The 18,789-nt window shown below is 40.1% G+C and overlaps 1 protein-coding gene across 1 annotated transcript in view; it reads right to left on the bottom strand.

Moving 5' to 3' along the window:
* Nucleotides 1-18,789, bottom strand: part of scn1ba (sodium channel, voltage-gated, type I, beta a) — a 30,147-nt gene that overhangs the window by 9,305 nt on the left and 2,053 nt on the right. The window lies entirely within an intron of this gene.

Raw genomic sequence — 18,789 nt, 5'->3', positions numbered from 1 at the left:
ACTTCTGTCCTGTAGTCTTAAGTCTCTTTACAAATTAAAACTATAAATTACAAAAGCAGTTGATAAGATATCTTAATCAGGTATTTTTTCCACACAAAAAGTAGTTTTTAATCACATTGCACTTGTGTATTTTAGATATCCTGTTGATAAAGAGGGACTATTAAATAAAGCCCTATAAAAAAAGTGCTACCCCTCAAGAAGAGGTCTAATGTGTGACATGGTTCATTGAATGAAAACTGGACATGCGGCATCAAAATCAAACAACAGAACTAAATGTGGAAGAGATCCAATGTCACATCTGTCAGTTCGTGCACGGCACACATTGTTTAAAATCACAATTACCAGGTGAATTTTGGTCGTTGATAGGGGTGTCCCAGTCTGATACAATGATTAGTATCCCCGCCCGGTATGGCTATTTTTGGAGGATCGAATAGCACTAGATTTTGATATGTGATCAGGACCAGTGTAGTTTTCACGTGTTTTCAGCACCGTCACACTTTATGGCTGCTGTAAATTAAACCACGTTGCAAACATGTCTGCTGTGTGGGACTTCTTCTCTTTGGAAAACAATGATAGTAAAACAGCATCTTGCAACATTTGTAATATGAGTGGTCCTGGAGGAGGTACCAACAGGGCTCTCTTTAATACAACAAATATGATTTGTCATTTGCAACTGAAGCACCCACCGAGTACGGGATTAATCAGAGAAAGGTATCAGTATCAGGTCTGTATCGGATAGGTATTGGCTAGACACAATATGAAAAGATCGGATCAGAAGTCAAAGAACCCGTATTGGGACATCCCCAGTAGTTAATTACGATTTGTTGTTTTTTAATACTTCCAAATTCCATTTTTTCACACGCCAAAGAAACACATCGCCGTTTAATTTCAAGCATAGTTACAGAATGCCTAGAACCAAAACTAGGCGAGCCAGAACTTCTTTTATTCCAGTTGCTATTGAAAACCTTAATTCATTGGCATGACCAGGTTTTCTTTTCTTGTGTCTCTCACTCATGCGTTTTGTGGATAGAATTGATTTTAATCACTGACTATTTATTGTCTCTTTATTGAATGTCTTTTTATCTGCTTTATCATGTATGTTTTTGCTGTTCTTACTGTTTATTTATCTGCTGCACAGCACTTTGATGACTGAATACACTATATGGGTTTTGCCTGTTCTTGGTCTTTGGCATTTTGTGGCTTAAGTACCGCCCCCCTTTTCACTTGAGTTCAGGATTTTCCAGGATTTTCCATATTTTCTGGATTTTCCGGATTTGTAATGCCTGTATGATTTATGTGTTGTGTTCTTGTGTGCTGATGCCTGCTGCTGAGAAACAATTTCCCCCCTCGGGATTATAATAAAGTTAATGAAGTTCATGAATGAAGTTAATGAAGCATCTCTATTATGTTTGTTATGTGTGTTGGCTTACATTCCTTTGCACTGTCGGGTGCCCTTGAGCAAGGCACCAAAAACCCCCAACTGTTCAGGTGAGAGTTCTGCACCATACTCTGACCTCTCTAATCGTTGCATGTTTCTGTGCAAAAAAAGTGCCATTTGTGCATGTGTGTGTGTACATATAGCATGATTCAGATTGTAAAAACAGAATTTCCAAGGGGAATAATAAAGTATATCTTCTTCTTCTTTTTCTTCTATTAAGTAACTGTGTTGTGAACTTCTTTGACTAATCCTCGGCTCTTTGGTGGTTTATGGTGATGCAGTTTTCTGCAAACATCTGTCTAATGAGCCTAGTATAATTTTTGACTCTAACAAAGCCATCTGGGAGCTTTTAAAGTAAAAAATGCAGCTCAAATGCAAGGTGAGATTGTTGTTTCCCAAGCCAGTAGCTGCTGTAGCAAGTTAACATAGACCAAAAAGGACAAAATATTCAGCAGTTTAAAAAATAAAAGTTTAAAAATCAGGTCTAAATCACTCTGCATTTAACCATTTGACACTGATTGTACTAACTTTGGCACTATATTGTCCATAACATATCATTTCATCAGTAAAACTAATATCCTGTTACTCTTCTATGGAATAATCGTGACAATTTGTTTCAATCTTTCTCACACCTGGTGTTAACAACAATTTGTTTTGAGAGAAACAAAGACAGAAACAACAGGTAACAAGAAGAAGATAAGAAATCAAAGCTGTAATAAACCAGGATTTTATGTCAAAGCTGCATTTTCAAAGACCTGAGCACTGCACACAATCATTCTGTAGCTCGATGCAGTCCAGGGTTTTGGGTTTTCAGGTTTTCTGGGAGGTGGTCTGCAGAGGAGCTCCAGATTATAACAAACAGACCTGAGTCAAACCACTTTTGCAAAGACTGCTCCTGCTTTGCCCAGAGAACAGGTGCACTTTTGTTTGAAGTATGAATCTGTGGCGTTATTGCGTAATTTAAAGTTGGATCTTTGCTCAAATTAGCCTTCTTGTGTGTTACAAATAGGACTTGATTGTTTGTGTTAATTACAGGCTGCTGAGAGCAGCACCAGCTGTCAGTGCTGCAGCTAATCCTCGCTGCCAATAGAGGTCGATGAAAGTCATTCGTCACCTCGTGCCCTTGTAAAATCTCACGGGAAATCAACCAAAAGACATTTTTTTGAAGGAGGCAGCTCCATTTTCCTGGTTAGACATGAATTTGCAAAGATAATTTGACTCAAGCTGTTGCAAAATTTAATCATGTTAGCGTCTACCGTGCAGGATGCAGAGAGAATACAGCATACAGAGGCAGAAGAGGAAAATACAAGAGCAAGACATCACATGCAGAAAAACTCATAGGTGCTTGAGATGGCTGGCATATCAACTGCTCAGAAAGACAAGAGGAGAGAGGAGACACATTACAGTGACAAAAGAGCACAAGTTACAGGAGGGAAGTACTTTAAGAGCATGACTGGAATTAGAGGAGAGAAATTCAGCATCAGGACAGAAAGAAAACAACACCAAAATCAGCAACAGGGAGAGCGAGGGGGGCAGCAATCCCAAGAGAGGTCGGAGACACAGCGAGCAGTGAGATTATGCAAGGTGAGCAGAGATGCTGCTGACTGTCCGAGAGCTGAGACAGCAAGTAAAAGAAGACAGCGAGAAGACAGCGTGAAAGGCGGGGACAAATATGCAAGCACATGCAAAAGACAGTGCACATCAAAAATGCAGAGTAAACAGAGCGCGAGTCACCAGACTGCCTCAGCACTAACAGCACAAGAACACAAACACACAGGGCATCCAAAAATGCAAAATCCATTGCGTAATCTGTTGATCTAAGCTTTAGGATTATGCAACGGATATTCCAGAAACTGCAGATTAGGAGTTTTTGCTTCTCAACAGGGGACTGACTGGTTAATCCCTCCTATCAGTGACTGAATACCCCCGAGGCCTACAGATCAGAAAAACTGACTTATAGCTTTAGCTGCACAAAAGACCATCCACCCACAGAGGTTAGCTAGCTTAGCGTGCTGCTGGGGGCTCAAGAGAGGACAAAAAGGATGAAGAACATTTGCTGAACAGGCCACATAAGAGGGAGGTCAGCAAAGTAGAGATGAAGAATACGTCTGTTTCCATGGCTGGGCAAACACACACACACGCTTACACACACGTCACATACTGTAGGCATACACAACCAGGGGAAATGCCAAGCATCCATGACATTTCCCTCGACGCAACAGACTTTCCACTGGAACAAAAGAAGCATCAGAGCAAACAACTCAGCACAAGACTCTTTCACTTGACCTCAGAGATCCCTCTTTCTGTTTTCATTTCAAACATCCACTCACTCAAGACAGAAAAGCTTCTTTTTGTTTCTTTTTGTTTTGTATAAGCCATCAAGATTTACATTCATAAACACACAAAATCTGACAGACATCGTCAAAATTAGCCAGAAATTAAAAGTTCAAAGGGAGCTCACAACGTTCACCAGAATCCTCTGTCACATTTCTCTGAGATAAACCTTAGTGTGAAGAAAAACTACAAAGGATGCAAGAATCTAAAAATTCAACAGAAGATGTGGCCACCACTAATTACTGCAAATACAGAATGAATCATCCAGTTTTTATGTATTTACATCGCACTTCTGTCTTATGATAGTAAAATTTAAACGCGTTTTATTTACAACAACAAAATCTGAAATTACTCATTGTCATCTCAACTGTTAACACGTCCTGCTGCAGACCTTTGCCGTCAGTCTACTTTTATGTTGATTTATATCCTTTATCCACTATTAATCTGTATTTCAGATTTCCAGTTACATATGTAAGTGACTTTTTTTCTTGTTTTGTTGTGAAAAATGAAACAAAGTGCACATTATTTCTTCTTTCAAGAGATCTGTGGCTCAGCTGTGTTTACTTTCTAGTGCAATTTACATAGTTTTTGGTTTTTGAAAACGTCATAGCAGGAAAAAAATAATCTGAGTAATAACTAAGATGTCTTTATTGCCCTCAGGCGCCCATTTTTTGGTCCTGTGTTAGTTAACCTGCAGTCCAAAGCATGTCCCTGACGCTGTCCATGGTGCTGAAGTAGCAGATTTATGATTCTACTCTTTCCCTCTCTTCAGTCTGAATTCCTCCTCTCATAGATATTATCCTTAAAGCTGTTAACCCCACATGCTCTGCTCTACACTATGCTAATCAGCTGTAACATTATGAGCACTTAAAATGGAGTGAATATAATCATTTATCTCATTATAGCATCACCTGTCAGTGGGTAGGATATGTCCAGTGTGGGAGACTTTTATGAGGATCTTACTATGATGGCTTGGCAGTTGGGTCAGAGCTTCTCCAAATGAGCAGATCTTTACAGGTGTACAGGGGTCAGTACCTACGTCATGGGTGACCAAGGTCAACTATGTAGAGTAGAAGCTGGCTGGACAGAAACCTTTCTGGGTGGAGTTTGCATGCATGTTCTCTCAGGTTCTCCGTCTTCCTATCCCAAAATGGGTGGATGGTGCATCATTGTTTGATGAGTTTTGTGCTCAAACAAAGAGCAGCAGAACTGGATCACCAAGGGATGGAAGAAGACAGTTTGAATGGAAACCATGAGGTCTTGACTTGGTCTCCAAACCGCCTATTTCTCAGTCCAGTCAAGCAGTTATGAGATGTCTAAGTACAGGGTTTAAAGGATCTACTGCCAGCGTCTTGGAGCCAGATACCACAACACACATTCAGAGGTGGGTCCATGTTTGGAGTGGGTATTGGCAAGAACGTCTCAATACAATACACATCATGATACTTAGGTCACCATAGTTAGTACGATAGTATATATATCTCAACTAGGGATGGGTACCGAACTAGGTACTTTTATAGGTACCGACCGAATTCTGTCAAAATTACCGGGTACCGATTCACGTAAAATCAAAAGGTACCATGTTTAGGTACCTAAACACATCCTTGTGACTGCGAGGGAGTGGAAGAGTAGGTGATTTTCTATGCTTGACATGAACACAGCATTGCAAGATTACATATTGACGAATAAATATGTTAAGTTGAAAAAAATGTATATTTTATTACTAAACAAATTGTTATTTTTTTACCACATAAACACAAAAAAGTACTGAAAATTGGCACCGTTGAGTACCGGTACCGATTGCCAGGAACCGGGCATCGGTACCGTATCGTTTCAAGGTTGAAAGGTACCCATCCCTAATCTCAACATTGTGATATATTAAGATATCCTACACAATTAACCAAGAACAAATAGAGATGATGTTTATAAAAATCAAATATTAATCAAAATTGAAAGAACCAAGGAAAACATCGATGTCTATGGCATACTGACTTGCTCAGTGCAACACAAACCTTCGTAATCAAGTTTAGGAATTAAATATTTTGAAATATACTTTGAGATATTTATTATATAATATTTTGTTGTATTGTGCAATCTATTGTTGTAGCTCATTTGGCACCATCTACGGTAGTGGAAGTACAGAAGTCGTATTTTACTTCCAACTCAGCGAAAATGTAAATTTTTATTTTTACAAAAATATCAGTATTTAGAGTTGAAATATCAATATTGTATTAGAGGTCAAAGTATCATAATATATTGCCATATCAATATTTTTAACACACCACTATTCCTGTTTTTAGTCCTAGTCCAAACACAATATTTAGTAGATGGTCACATTGTTAGAGCTGATGAGTGTCCAGTATTTGTAGACTTGATAGTTGTGCAGAGGGAAAAGTAGCAACACATAGATGCACAGAGCGACATGGTTATGGACACTCAGGAGGTAAAATACTTCCATGCCATTGTTCTAAAAGGTCAAATATCCCCAAATAGTACCAAATCAAGAGTCCAGTTTTTCCAACAGCCTGCTACTCTGAGCCATCTTCATGAAGAGCAACAGCCAATTTAACAGGCTCGAGCCCCTAACATACTTATATATACTAACGTTGTACAGACAAATCCAACAAGAAAATGTTAAAAAAGCTCCTAAGATTCCTAAATTAAATTGAATTTGTCTTATTTAAAACAATGGGGTGTAAGACAAATGAGGTTGGACGCTCTTTAACCAAAATAATGAGCTGTAAATTGACTCTTTGAGCTGAGGGAGATAATTCCCAAGTGAAACCTGGCCTTTGACACGCACTGACTTATTTCATCCATTCATTTTAAAATATTGATTAAAATGATTTGGAAACAGCCTGTATTTATCTTTTTTAGAAGAAAGAACATCTGTCCTGGTCTTTAATGATACTCTATCGAAGCTGACATTCTCATAACATTTTGTAACTTTAAAAACTGATTTCAAAACATTTTCATCCAGCGGTCAGGCCTGGTTGTTGCATAAAAGCTCCCTCCACACACAAAATGTTCAGCTTGTCTCAATTCATAATGTGTCCCTGTCTGCCCTTGTGCTTTTCTGGCACAAACACCACAAACACACACACGCACACACACACACACAATTTGGAGAAGTAGTACCTCAGTGAAGTAAGTGTAAGAGTGGAGGGAAGAAGTGCGTCATCAGGCCTGGTTAAACACTGCAGCTGCGACAGCACCTACGGGCTTCATCTCTCTCTTCTGATTGGTCCATAAGACTCTAAGATAAGTAGATTTTTATTTTTTACCATAAACAGAAAACTCTTTTCACGCTGAGATAACACACATGTCAGAGGGCATTTATTCCCCTCTGTTTATTAGCATACAGATGGAGATGCTAATAATGTATCAAAGCAGCTTTACCTTTAAGTTTTTAGGTTGTTATGTAACAGACTGAAGCCAATTCTGATGCCTTTATGACCCATATGACCCATCCACAGATACAGTCCACACAGGTGGAGGTGAAGGGGAAAACCAAACCACTGACCACAACCCCAAAGACTTGTTGTGTGCCCTTCTGCCTTAACAAATTGAAACAAAATTTATGAATGTAAAGTTTTTGGTAAACAACATAGCACAGAGTAGAGCAGGACAGTGGTGATTGCTCTAAGACTGCAAGGGAAGCTCAGCTTCCCCTAAAGTATCCCCCCAAAAAAGTGGTGATATGTTCTGCTGTGTGTACATTTCATTGACAAAATAACCGCTAGAATTCCTTCATCTTTTGTTCAGGATCAGCTACCTATCACAGGTGACTGGCTCAACCTCCTTCTCATTCATCCCCGCAGCGTCTCAGCGCTTTAACACAGTCGGACGCTGAGTGTCTTCAGACTTCAGCAGGGAAGCGTAGAGTGGGTTGTTCCACTGTGGAAACTGAACGGTCATTGAATAAACGCTGGGCTTTGTCCCGCCCATCAGACGCTCAGCGTCTCTGGGGGTCTATGAGGCAGTGGGCTGGCCTGGATGCTCGGCTTCTGCATGATGATTGGATGATCTGTCTGAGGCCGAATCCCTTTTTGATTGACAGTGAAAAGAGCCAGTCAGGGATCTTGAAGTTTAACCCTCCACCGGAGCATCTTCTCAGTTTTACAGTTAGTTGTTCTGGACAGATCTGGAGGCTTTATGGATCCCCAGCGAGTTTACCTTTCTTAAAAACGACGAGCATTGTGTTTAAAGATTCTCTCTCTTCTTACCAATACGCAGCTACAGCTACAGCTGCGGAGCTTCTTCCCCCCGTCACTCACACTTACAGCCTGTCATAGTCTTACGTAGCAGCTCCAGCTAATAGCAAGCTGACACGGAGGGTAGAATTTACGTTTAAATAAATAAACAAATTTATGATGTAGGCCGGAAGAAAATGAGCTTCTCCTCCTTGACTGACCAGCAGCCGCCACAAGAGTATGGGGGACATTGACAACTAGCCATCCAGGACAAGGACGAGGTCTAGTCGCATGAAAATCCAAATGTAAACATCTCTAATCAGCACCATCGTATCTTTGATCTTTGATACACTTTATCCCAAAAGTGTCATATTTTTTTAAGGTACCAATAAATAACTGCATTTCTACTGCACTTTTTCGCAAAATAATAGTGATATTTCTGAAGTTTCGGTACAGAGCAGTTTCGCCTTGCAGATGTTTCCATTACAACCAGAATTGCGCACAACTTGAATTAAGTAAAACATAATGTCCGTCCGGACGCTGCACTCATGATGATGCCGATTCATGAACATTAGTGTTTTTACTCACTGCTCAAACTTCCGGCCGTGATCACGTGAACTCAAAACAGGCAGGAACAAAACACTGAATGAAGATCATCATCTCCAGCTCACGTACTCATCCTGCCAGAGTCCGTTGGTGCGGCAGTGGACACGTACAAGGAGGTGAGGGAGGTGCGTTGTCATGACAACGTGACATTTTTGCAAAAAAGGTGTTTCCATTGCACTTTTGCAAGAAACTTCAATATTGAAACTTCTGAAAAACCACCTCATGAGAGCGTAAAAACTTTTTCCCGAAATTTGAGAGGTTTTTCGAAAAATGTCACGTTTCCATTACCATTTTTTTATTGCGATTTTTTCGTTTTGGGCAATTCTAGATGTAATGGAAACACAGCTAATGATGGATTATTGGGCAAAAGAGCTTGTTAGCATTAGCATCTATTCTTAAAATTCATGCATATATCAGATCAGATACCGCAGGATGAGATATTTGTGTATCTGAAAACATGCACTTCTACAAAAGATGCAGAAACTTCTGTGTCCACAGGGGGCGCTAAAAACTACACATAGTGAAAGCTCCTTATAGTAGCTTTAATTTCCCACTGAGGCTGAAAACAAACATCTTTAACATTTTGTTGTAGACGTTTTTACCCTTTACATCCACATAAAAATAATAATTTGTTCAATCTGTAAGAAATAAAATGATGAGTTTCTTGGGTCTTCACCTCTCAAACTCAGAGACTTTACACACAGCTAAATGAGCACAGACCCAGGTGTGTGTTTTTGGACATGCAGCTTGCAAATAGGTCATGACACAGTACTCGCTCTAGATTTGAGAGTTTCAATTGATGTTGCAATTACAAAAAGCTTAAAATAGAGTCACAACTAAACTCTCCTTAGAGCAAGATTAGAGTTGATTCTGACAGCAGCTGCACATTGGAGCACAATGAGCAGCTGTTAGAGGCTCTAAAACGTTGCAGGGCCTTTTAGAGTGAGTGCATCAATTAGGAACTATTGTTTAAAATGCCTGTAAGAAGCCATACACATAGATCTATACACCCAGAATGATTGCAGCAGACAGGATTCTCAGAGCAAGCTCGTCCAACTGGGAGACAATGACACTGAAAGCACAACCGGAAGACAATGTTCCTTTTATTAGATCAATTTATCCAACTTTTTTCAGAAAGATCAGCCAGAAAAACAAACAAATCAAGAAATTTCAGCTCCTCCAACAAACATCCTTCTCTGAAATGATCCCAAACAGCATCAGCATGCAGAGATATGCAGCTCAAACCATAAACCAGACCTAATGGTTTTTTAAAATCACACTGCAGTGCACTGCTCCAGAACTTATAATTCATTTATGCTCTACCCCTGCTACTTGAAGTGATGAGCTTCTCTGTAATGTGATTTGGAATGGGCGCAGATGCAGCGGTCGAGGTGAAGTGATGGAGTAGATGTGACGTCTAAATGGCTTGGGGTGGAGGAGATGGTGTGGTCGTCCAAACATCCTGTACAGTGCATTGATGTCTGACCGTAAGGCCAGGCTGGAGACCATTTAGAGACTAAATGGCTGCGTGCTGTGAAAGCAGAAACAAAGCGTCTCTCTGCTGCTGCTGCTGCTGCATTAGTTCATGTTACCGTCAGATGCATTAGGCTTTATGAGTCCCTGGTCAGGCCTGAGAGCAACAATACAGCACTGTCATTTCACCGTCTAGTTCGTGTCACATTCTACATCACGACAAAAAACTGACCTTATCATAACCTTTTAGAAATGTTGCTCACGAAGATTATTTTTAGCTCAGTGTTAGTTTTATTGTGAGTTTTTATAAGTGGGACAGCTGACCAGAAACAGACACCATGGGGAGAACAGAAGGGGGGTTGGCTCACAGAAAAAAGGTTTTGAGAGACTGAAGCTTCTGTATATGAGGCACGCTTCAACCACTCAGCTAATCTCACACCCCAGTTTTTAGTAATCTTGAAAAATAAAGTCTTTCTTCATTTTTTCTCACTTTTATTCACTGAAAATGTTTACAATCTTTCTACTACATATCTATGAGATTTTGACATCACGCCATTTAAACATTTTACAGAAAATTGTCAGAACATTTGCCCATTTGTGTTGTTGTATTTGTTTCAGACTCATGCACATGTGCCATTTCTAAATTTGCAGCACACATTTTTGGCTCTTGCAGGCCACTGTACTTTGATTTGTCAAAAAACATGCGGTATGGGCTTCAGGTAGCAGCAATGCCAATGCCACAACAGACCTGTAGCAAAAGCTGCCTGAGTTGCACGGTTGTAACTCGTGCTTTTTCTGTAATGTAAGCTCCTTGAGAAAAACACTCAAACTTTTCTGCCATCTTTGCATTCACAGTCTGTTTACATGCTTAAAGAAAAGTTGAATACACATTTGCATGGAGCTAGAACACTAAAAGTAAGATTTGGTATTGAAAAAAAAACTTGGCATTGAAGAAAGAGTTTAATTGAATCTGAAACAAGTATTGGCATTGTAAAATGTTGAATTGAAAAACAGAATACAGTGTTTTACACCCTTTTTTCTGAGCGTCACTGGTTTTCAGTTTCATTTCTCTTTTTTTTTTCTAGATTCAACTTACTGGCAGTGTTTTGTCATGGAGGGGAAGGGTGGAGGTTGGGGGCAGGGTTTGGAGTCCTATACCACGCCTCCAAGTTTTCAGGAGCGGCCTCTGTTGGCTACCAGCAACTTGTTGCCCATGCGGGCATGATCGTACACTGGACAGCAATGGATGCAAGTTCACCTCAACCCCCAAACCTCTCGTAAGTCTGTTTCTAGTCAGTATTTTTAGGGTCAGCAAGGACACTAATTTCTACGAAAGCGGATTAGGGCCATTTTTGATGGAGTAACGTTGATTGAAGTCGAAATGGGAAAACAAGTTGCTAGTAGCTGACAGTGGCCGCTCTCCTCTCCTGATAACCCGGAAGTGAGTTCTTGCGCTCCAAGCCCCACCCCCAACCCCCACCCCTCCCCTCCTTGTCAAAAGCTGCGTTTCCAACAAGCAGACCGGTTCGGTTTGTCTCAGTACGGTGCGCATTTTGTGGCGTTTTCGCTGACTTATCTCGGGACAGATCCCCTAATATCTGAGACGAGCCGTCACTTTTTGAGACCCTTTTGTATGGGTGCCAGACTGAACCAATCCGCTCTCCGAAAGTGGAGCTACAACACTGCAGACCGTTGATCGGTCAGAAGCACCGTCACTTACCCCGACAGCGACTGCATTTCTCCTGGTGGCACACAAACTTCTCTGAAACGAAGCTTGATTGTTCTTTGTATCAAAGAGCTACATGCCAATCACAGAGAGGATGAAATGCAGCATGTCTTCCATCTATGCTCTTTGTTTACTGTGAAGCGTTTTTCTTCTTCGTTGGATTTATTAGCGGGGTAAACTGTGTCGTTCTGCTACGGCGTCACGCCACTGCTTTACAGCTGTGTCTTTCGGCATCCGGCTTACACGCCGCCTACCACGAGAGGGCACAGTTTGCTGTGGAAACGCAAACAGGATCAGGCATAACTGTACCAAACTGTGCCAAACCGTACTGAACTAAGCCGGACTGCTTGGTGGAAACGCGGCTAAACACTGCCAGTAAGTTGAAGCTGAAAGAAAGAGAATTGAAACTGAAAACCAGGGATGCTCAAAAAAATGAATTAAAGAAAAAATGTGTAAAAACAAATCTTAATATTGGTATTGAGAAACACATAATGCCAGCGAAAAATCCTCCAAAAATAGTGTCTTTTTTCAATGTCTGTATTTTGTTTTCAAATCAACTTTTTACAATGCCAATACTTGTTTTGGATTCAACTCAACTTCTTCTACAATGCCAAATTTCTTTTCAATACTGAATCTTACAGTCAATGTTCTGGCTCTATATATTTGAAGATTTTTTTCACATTTACATAAGTTTTTGCCTCACAAATTCTAACTACACATTTGTAGGTTCTTCTAAACATTTGCAAGTTTCAGGATGAATTTACAGGTTGCTTTACACGAATGCAATTCTGTTAATGCACATACAGATTGAGGTGCTGTTGCACAACTCTCCACACACATCTGCAAACAGTTTTGCTGTGGTAATGGCCTCATTAAGGCGGTAGCTACTGGCCGTGAGAATTGGAGCTGATGTAGTAGAGCTAAAAAACTGCAGTTTCTCGGCTAAAGGTATAGTGAGTCAGCATTTTCAATAGCATCCAAGAACGAAAGGCTCTAAAACCCAGTTCAGTTGAGTTATGTATGAATCAAACTGTAGGTGATCCTCTTGCTTATCCACGTAACTCAGTGATAACTGCAGCTTAAATGATCCTGCTGCTACATAGAAAGAGGATAAAAAGTGAAAATTGAAAAAATTAATCAAGTGTGTTTGAACTGTTCTTCTCTGTGTCATATATACTTTCCTGGCAGCTTATATCAAACTTAAATCAGGAACGGTTCAAGAAAGACTGAGTGGAAGTGCAAGTTTGGCTCAACATCGACATTATGAGCCTTGTATGTAGAGGTTTTAGTCCTCAAAACTGCAGCCCAGGTTTACCCATTCCTGATTCTGTCCTGTCTTATCTGATCAGTGCGAGCAAAACAACCTGAAAGATAGTCAGAGAAAGAAAAAAAGCGCATGTTTTTTTTTTTTTTTTCTACAGTTTGAATTTAATATAGTTTGTCATCTGTCCTTCGGATCAACCATTTTAATGGAGCTTCTTGAATTTAATCTCCTGTTTTATTTTTAGAAAATGCTAATCCACATTTGAAAAGAGATCAAGATTTTATTTTTATCTGTCCCGATCTGTTCCCCTTTTTAGAAAAACAGCTTTTATTCTGTTTCCTGTCTTTTGAAGCTCTTTTTTTTTTTTTGCTGTGTTCAGCTCCAGATGCTTTTACTCACATCTGTGTTTCACTAACCAACTTTTCCCCCCAACAAACTCCGTACTTCTGTCAGTTATTGTTGCAAAACCATTTTCATTTTTGCCAGTCGTTCTCTTGGTTCAGCTCTCTGCAGCTCTGTGTGTTTGTTTCTGTGAGTTAGATGCAAAGGAATTACATTAGTTTGTGTCGGTATGTGTGCATAGCAGTGCTTGTATTGTCAGAGGAGAGCAGATGGCTGACGGTTAAGTGCTCAGTTAATCTCTTTATCGATGCTTGCTTCCTTTTTATGGTCTGCTTTCATTCTCCCTCCTCTTCCTTTCACTAAGTTTTGAGCAAAGTTGTGTTTCTGGATTTCTTTGTGGTTTTCTAGCAGCTCTTTCTTGTTTAAAGAGCCTCCAGTATGGTTTAGTGCACGCTAATACACTAATACACTGCTTCACAAACCATAGTATTTGCTTCACAGTATAAACCCAGCGGTTATAAATAAAGAGATGTGGATGTGATCGTAAATTTCTAGACGTGACAGTGACGGGTGATTTGTGAGCAGAGCAGCTTCTCCTCCTGAGGGAGTCAGCAGACTGACAGTAACTCAGAGGGTGATGGATTACAGAACATGGCTCGCGGGGTTTCATCTCACTGGAGGGTGTTTTTCATGCCGTAAAAGAATGAATGGCAGCAAATGGCTTCTTGTGAAGGTGGGAAATAGAGTTGTGATACAGATGCCAGCAGGAGGAGGAGGAGGAGGAGGAGGAGGAGGAGAGCATGAGATAAGTTGATGGTTAGCTTGAATTTAGAGGAGAATCTTCTCTTTTAAAAATAGTTCAACAAATTGACAAGAAAAGCTGAATTTGCAAAAGCACATTCACAGATTTATGTGCTGTGCTATCAAGATGGCATCGCTATCTTGTTTTTATTACTTTCCAATAAATTACTGTCAGCTTATCCTTGTCCTTTGTTTAATTTGTGTGGAGCACTTTGAGCTGCGCTGTTTGTGAAGGACAGGCTCAGAGAGACAGGAAATGGAGAGATGAGTGGGGGAGGACATGCATCAGATACCATCAGGAGCATAGATCCTACAACACTGTAGCTAACACGAGGCACTACAAACTAAGCAGAACCTTGATCCTGGTTGGTCAAAACTCTTTAACTATAGATACTGATGCTGGATAACAAAAGTAATGACTGTGACACGAAGACCATATACATCATATACAATGAAAACTGAAACCTTAACAAGTGTCCAGGTCTTATTTTGGGGGTAAAAATAAAAAATGTACTCCTTGTAACGCCATATTATGTAATATTGCTCCAATATGTGATAATGTAATTCACTTCATCATTTAATAGCGCAGCATTTTGTAATAATCTGCTGCATTTTGTAATGCTTAATGCTTATGTTTAACTTGGATCAAGGGTCTTCAACCTGTGGCTCTGGATCCTCATGCGGGTCTTTGACTAGTTGCAGCTTTATAAGAGTATTAACATTTTGTTGAAATAAATATGCATCACATCTGTCAATAAAGCTTTCCTTTTTTTTTCTTGACTTTTTACAATTGTTTTGATTTTTTTTTTAACAGTTTTTACGAATTGAAAAAAAATCATTTTTTAAAGGATTTTTAAAACTTTTTAAATTTTTGTAAATTTCAAAATTCTTAGAATTTCTGCAAATTTTACAAATTATAAGAATTCCATTTTCTAAAATCAAAATTGCAAATTTTGGAAATGTTAACAATTACTGAAAATTTAGTAAATTTTTTAAATTATTATTATTATTATTGATTTTTTTTTTTTCAAATCTATGAACTTTAAAAATTTTCCATTTTTGTCCAGATTTTGAAAACTTTTGAAATATTTTGCAATTTAATAAAAAAAATGTATTCAATTTTTTAATTAATGCAATTCATATAACAAATTTTCTTTGCTTTTGAATATTGGCAAACTCATCAAAAAAAACAAAAGACTAAGACACCACATGTTAGTTTTCATAAACACAAAATTTTTTTTAGTCTACATAGTTATCTATAAGATTTTTACTGTGTTTGGAATCATATACCCTTTTTGAGTTTATTGTGAAGATAAATTAGATTTTGTGGCTCTTGAATGACTTTAATCCAGGTGAGCTGAGGCTAAATGGCTCTTATGAAAGTAAAGGTTGCAGACCCCTGACTTAGATAATTGGATTCAGACATGGAGAGATTCTGCTGTTATTGAGCACTGTGGATGATATAATGATAAGAATGCATGCTCTAAGATGGATTATGAAATACACAGGGCTCTACAGAAAAATCAATCTGACCCTCTGGAGGTTTCTTCATTTATCATTGACAAGCTGGATCAGCACAGAAGGCTCTGTGGTTACAAGCTGGACCAGTCCAATGCTGCCAAGAACTGATCACATCATGACATCACAATTCAGTATCACATAACAACATGATACTGGTATGTTTGTGGTATTTTTCAGGCGTGGTAGCAATATGCTACCACACCACACAGCATGATAACGAATGTGGAAAAAAAAACAGGTAATTGCAAAACACCATCAGACCCGAAGACAGCAGTCAGACAACAATGAAGGCCCTCACACCATAGAAGGGGACAGACAGGCCGTGCAGCACTGCAGTAAGCATGTTAGCAGTGACAGCCTTTGATGGCTTCAACGGTGGTTTATTGCACTGCAGATGGGTTCGCTGACACTTGAAAGAAGTCAAGCGCTTGTGACAAAGCTGTCACCGGCCAAAGCTGTTTCTAAAAAACTTAAAACGTATTCCATCAGCAAAACATCTCCCAGGATGCACCCTTCTCAAACAGCTTTAGATCATCCTTAAATACTTATCTGATGAGGAGATTTTCAATCACTGAAGTGGCTGTTAAAGACTTGTTTTTTGCACACTCTTGTAGGGATGGGCAGTGATTTTGGAATATTGGGAGTATTTCATGTAAAAAAAGAATAGAAAAGCTCATGTGACGATCGCTTTGTCCTGTCTGAGGCAGATCGAAGTTTTATGCAGGATGCCGCAGGTTGAGCGGGACAGAAAGTTGTGCACAGAAACCATCTAAAATGCCCAGTGACTTTCAAAAGAAAACAAACTGTGTCCAAGCCAGATCGTATTTAAAGGTCCCACATTATGCTCCTTTTCTGTAGTTTAATATGGATCACTGATGTCCTCATGAAATGGTAGTAACATGTTTTGGTCCAAAAAGCCAATAAATCAAGCACAGCAGCATTGTTTCCAGGCTCTCATAGCCCCTCTGTCCAGAACGCTCTGATTTAGTGGGCGTGACCTTCATATGTTAATGAGCCACCACTGATACCGCCCCGCTCTTCCGTGCCACAAGCTTCGAGTGCACAATGTTTAGAAAACAGTGAAGCTCTTTTACCGTAACATTACAGGCTAAAACAACAGGCTGACCACAGCTACAGTTAGCATCCTGAAGCTAACACAGAGACAGGGGGGACACTGAGGAAAAGCTCTGACATCTGCTCCACAGCACACAGCATTTAAAATACTCACATTTCCAGGGTCTGAGGTTTGTTGGTGGATGGTTGGTGATGCGCCTGGATTCAGAACCAGTCTATTTGCTAGCCCTCTGTTGTACTGTCCAAAGTTGGAAAAGCAGTCGGCCGTGAAGTGACTAGCTCACACATTTACAGTTTTACTGAGTGTAGCTGGCACATTCCCTGATAAATGAACTCTAGCCACTTAGTCTTGTCTTCTTCCGAGATGGGAAGCTTGTGCATGGAACTATGTGGCTGTTTACAGCCAAAAACAGAGCAGTGATGGCTCTTCAACTTTAGCATTCTCCTCCCAGCTGCTGGGGAGTGGGCGGGGAGGGGGTTCAGGGGTATCTGCCCCGTGGACCAATCAGGTCAGACTTGCTCCTGATTGGTCAAAAAAAGGGAATCGCTGATGTCGGCAAACCCTGGAAATTCCAAACAGCTCGTTTTAGGTCAGGATTGTTCATTCACAAGCACTACTAAGTACAGGTTTTGTCATTAAATATCACATTTTGTGGGCTGGGAGGAAAACCAAAGACCCACAAATTTCACTAAAAGACTTAATAAAGTGATTTTTGCATAATATGGGACCTTTAAAATGACCATGTCAACAAACTGACATAATCAACGGATATGGATTGGAAAGTGTGGGAAGTCCTTCGAAAAAATTGAACGAAATTGAGGTAGAGTACAAACTTTGCAAGATTAGTCTAGCATATCGCAAGTCGTCAACAACTCTGCACAGCCATGTGAGAGCAAAGCATGCAGCAGAAAGAAAAGCGCTGTCCACAGATCGACAGTCAGTGTTCGATGATCGACATGTAGATTATAACAGCCGTCTCCATCTTTGTCAAAGTGTAATGTTGGCAGGTACGTGTATGTGGGTGGGTGGCGGTGGTGGCTTGCAGGGAATAACCATCGAATAACCTTCAAATAGTGGAAATGCCCATCCCTTGTCTCTTGCAACTCTGTTCTCCCTGGCTGAAAAAGTTTGGGAGATAGCACTGTGGACTTTTAAGTCTCTCAAATTGTGAGGGGTTGTTTGCAACACCAACAAAGTAAGGGTCCACTTTTGATTCATGGTTATAATGAATAAGCAGGCTTATGTTTTTTGTTTAATGATTATTTGACCATCAGGTAGGTTGATAAGGATCAGCTGCTTTGGCTCCACATTGCAGTCCTGCTCACCCTGTCAGGATTTAGCATAATCACCTGCTCCCTGTACATTACCCCTGTCAGGAAGATAATAAAAATCACAACCACATGAAAAGGGTGACTAGCATGAACACATCCAAACCAAAAGATCTCTGGATCAAACTCTCACTTTCCAAACTGAAGGTAAGTTTTCATCCAAAGTCTCCAAACACTCTCTGTGTCCCACTTCTCCGTTCCTGCTGGATTTGCTGCTTTCATCTGTCGCCCTGAACCGAACTTCTTTCGGTTTCTGTTCGTCAGACGTTTCACATCAACTCTGCCTTTGATTCATGGGACATGAAAACATTCAAAAAGTTATTTTTGGACCAACCTGTGACAAAACTGTCAAATTAATCTGTAGTGAAGCGTGTTGTTGGTCATAGTCGTCACGTCACTACAAACACACACAGACACACTTCAAAGGAGCGCTGCACGCCTTGAAAGTAGTGAGAATGGCTGAGCTTTTACATTTCCAAAGCATTAACAGCAGTTTCTATTGTGTATGTGTGTCAGAGTGTACATGTGTGTGTTTGTGTGTGTGCTTTGAACTTAAACACTGCCTCACATCCTCATCTCATTACTCTGAAAAATGAAAAACCCTGAACATCTGGGCTTTTAGTGAGCCATCCAGCACAATGATGGAATCGAAAACAGTCACTCACTCATGTGCAGCTCAACTCTCACA

The sequence above is a fragment of the Halichoeres trimaculatus genome, unplaced genomic scaffold (genome assembly GCF_033239565.1).
Source record: "Halichoeres trimaculatus isolate MK-OKI-2021-1 unplaced genomic scaffold, fHalTri1.1 fHalTri1_scaffold_12, whole genome shotgun sequence".
NCBI classification, from domain to species: Eukaryota; Metazoa; Chordata; class Actinopteri; order Labriformes; family Labridae; genus Halichoeres; species Halichoeres trimaculatus.
This window is presented reverse-complemented; position numbering and strand designations above follow the sequence as displayed.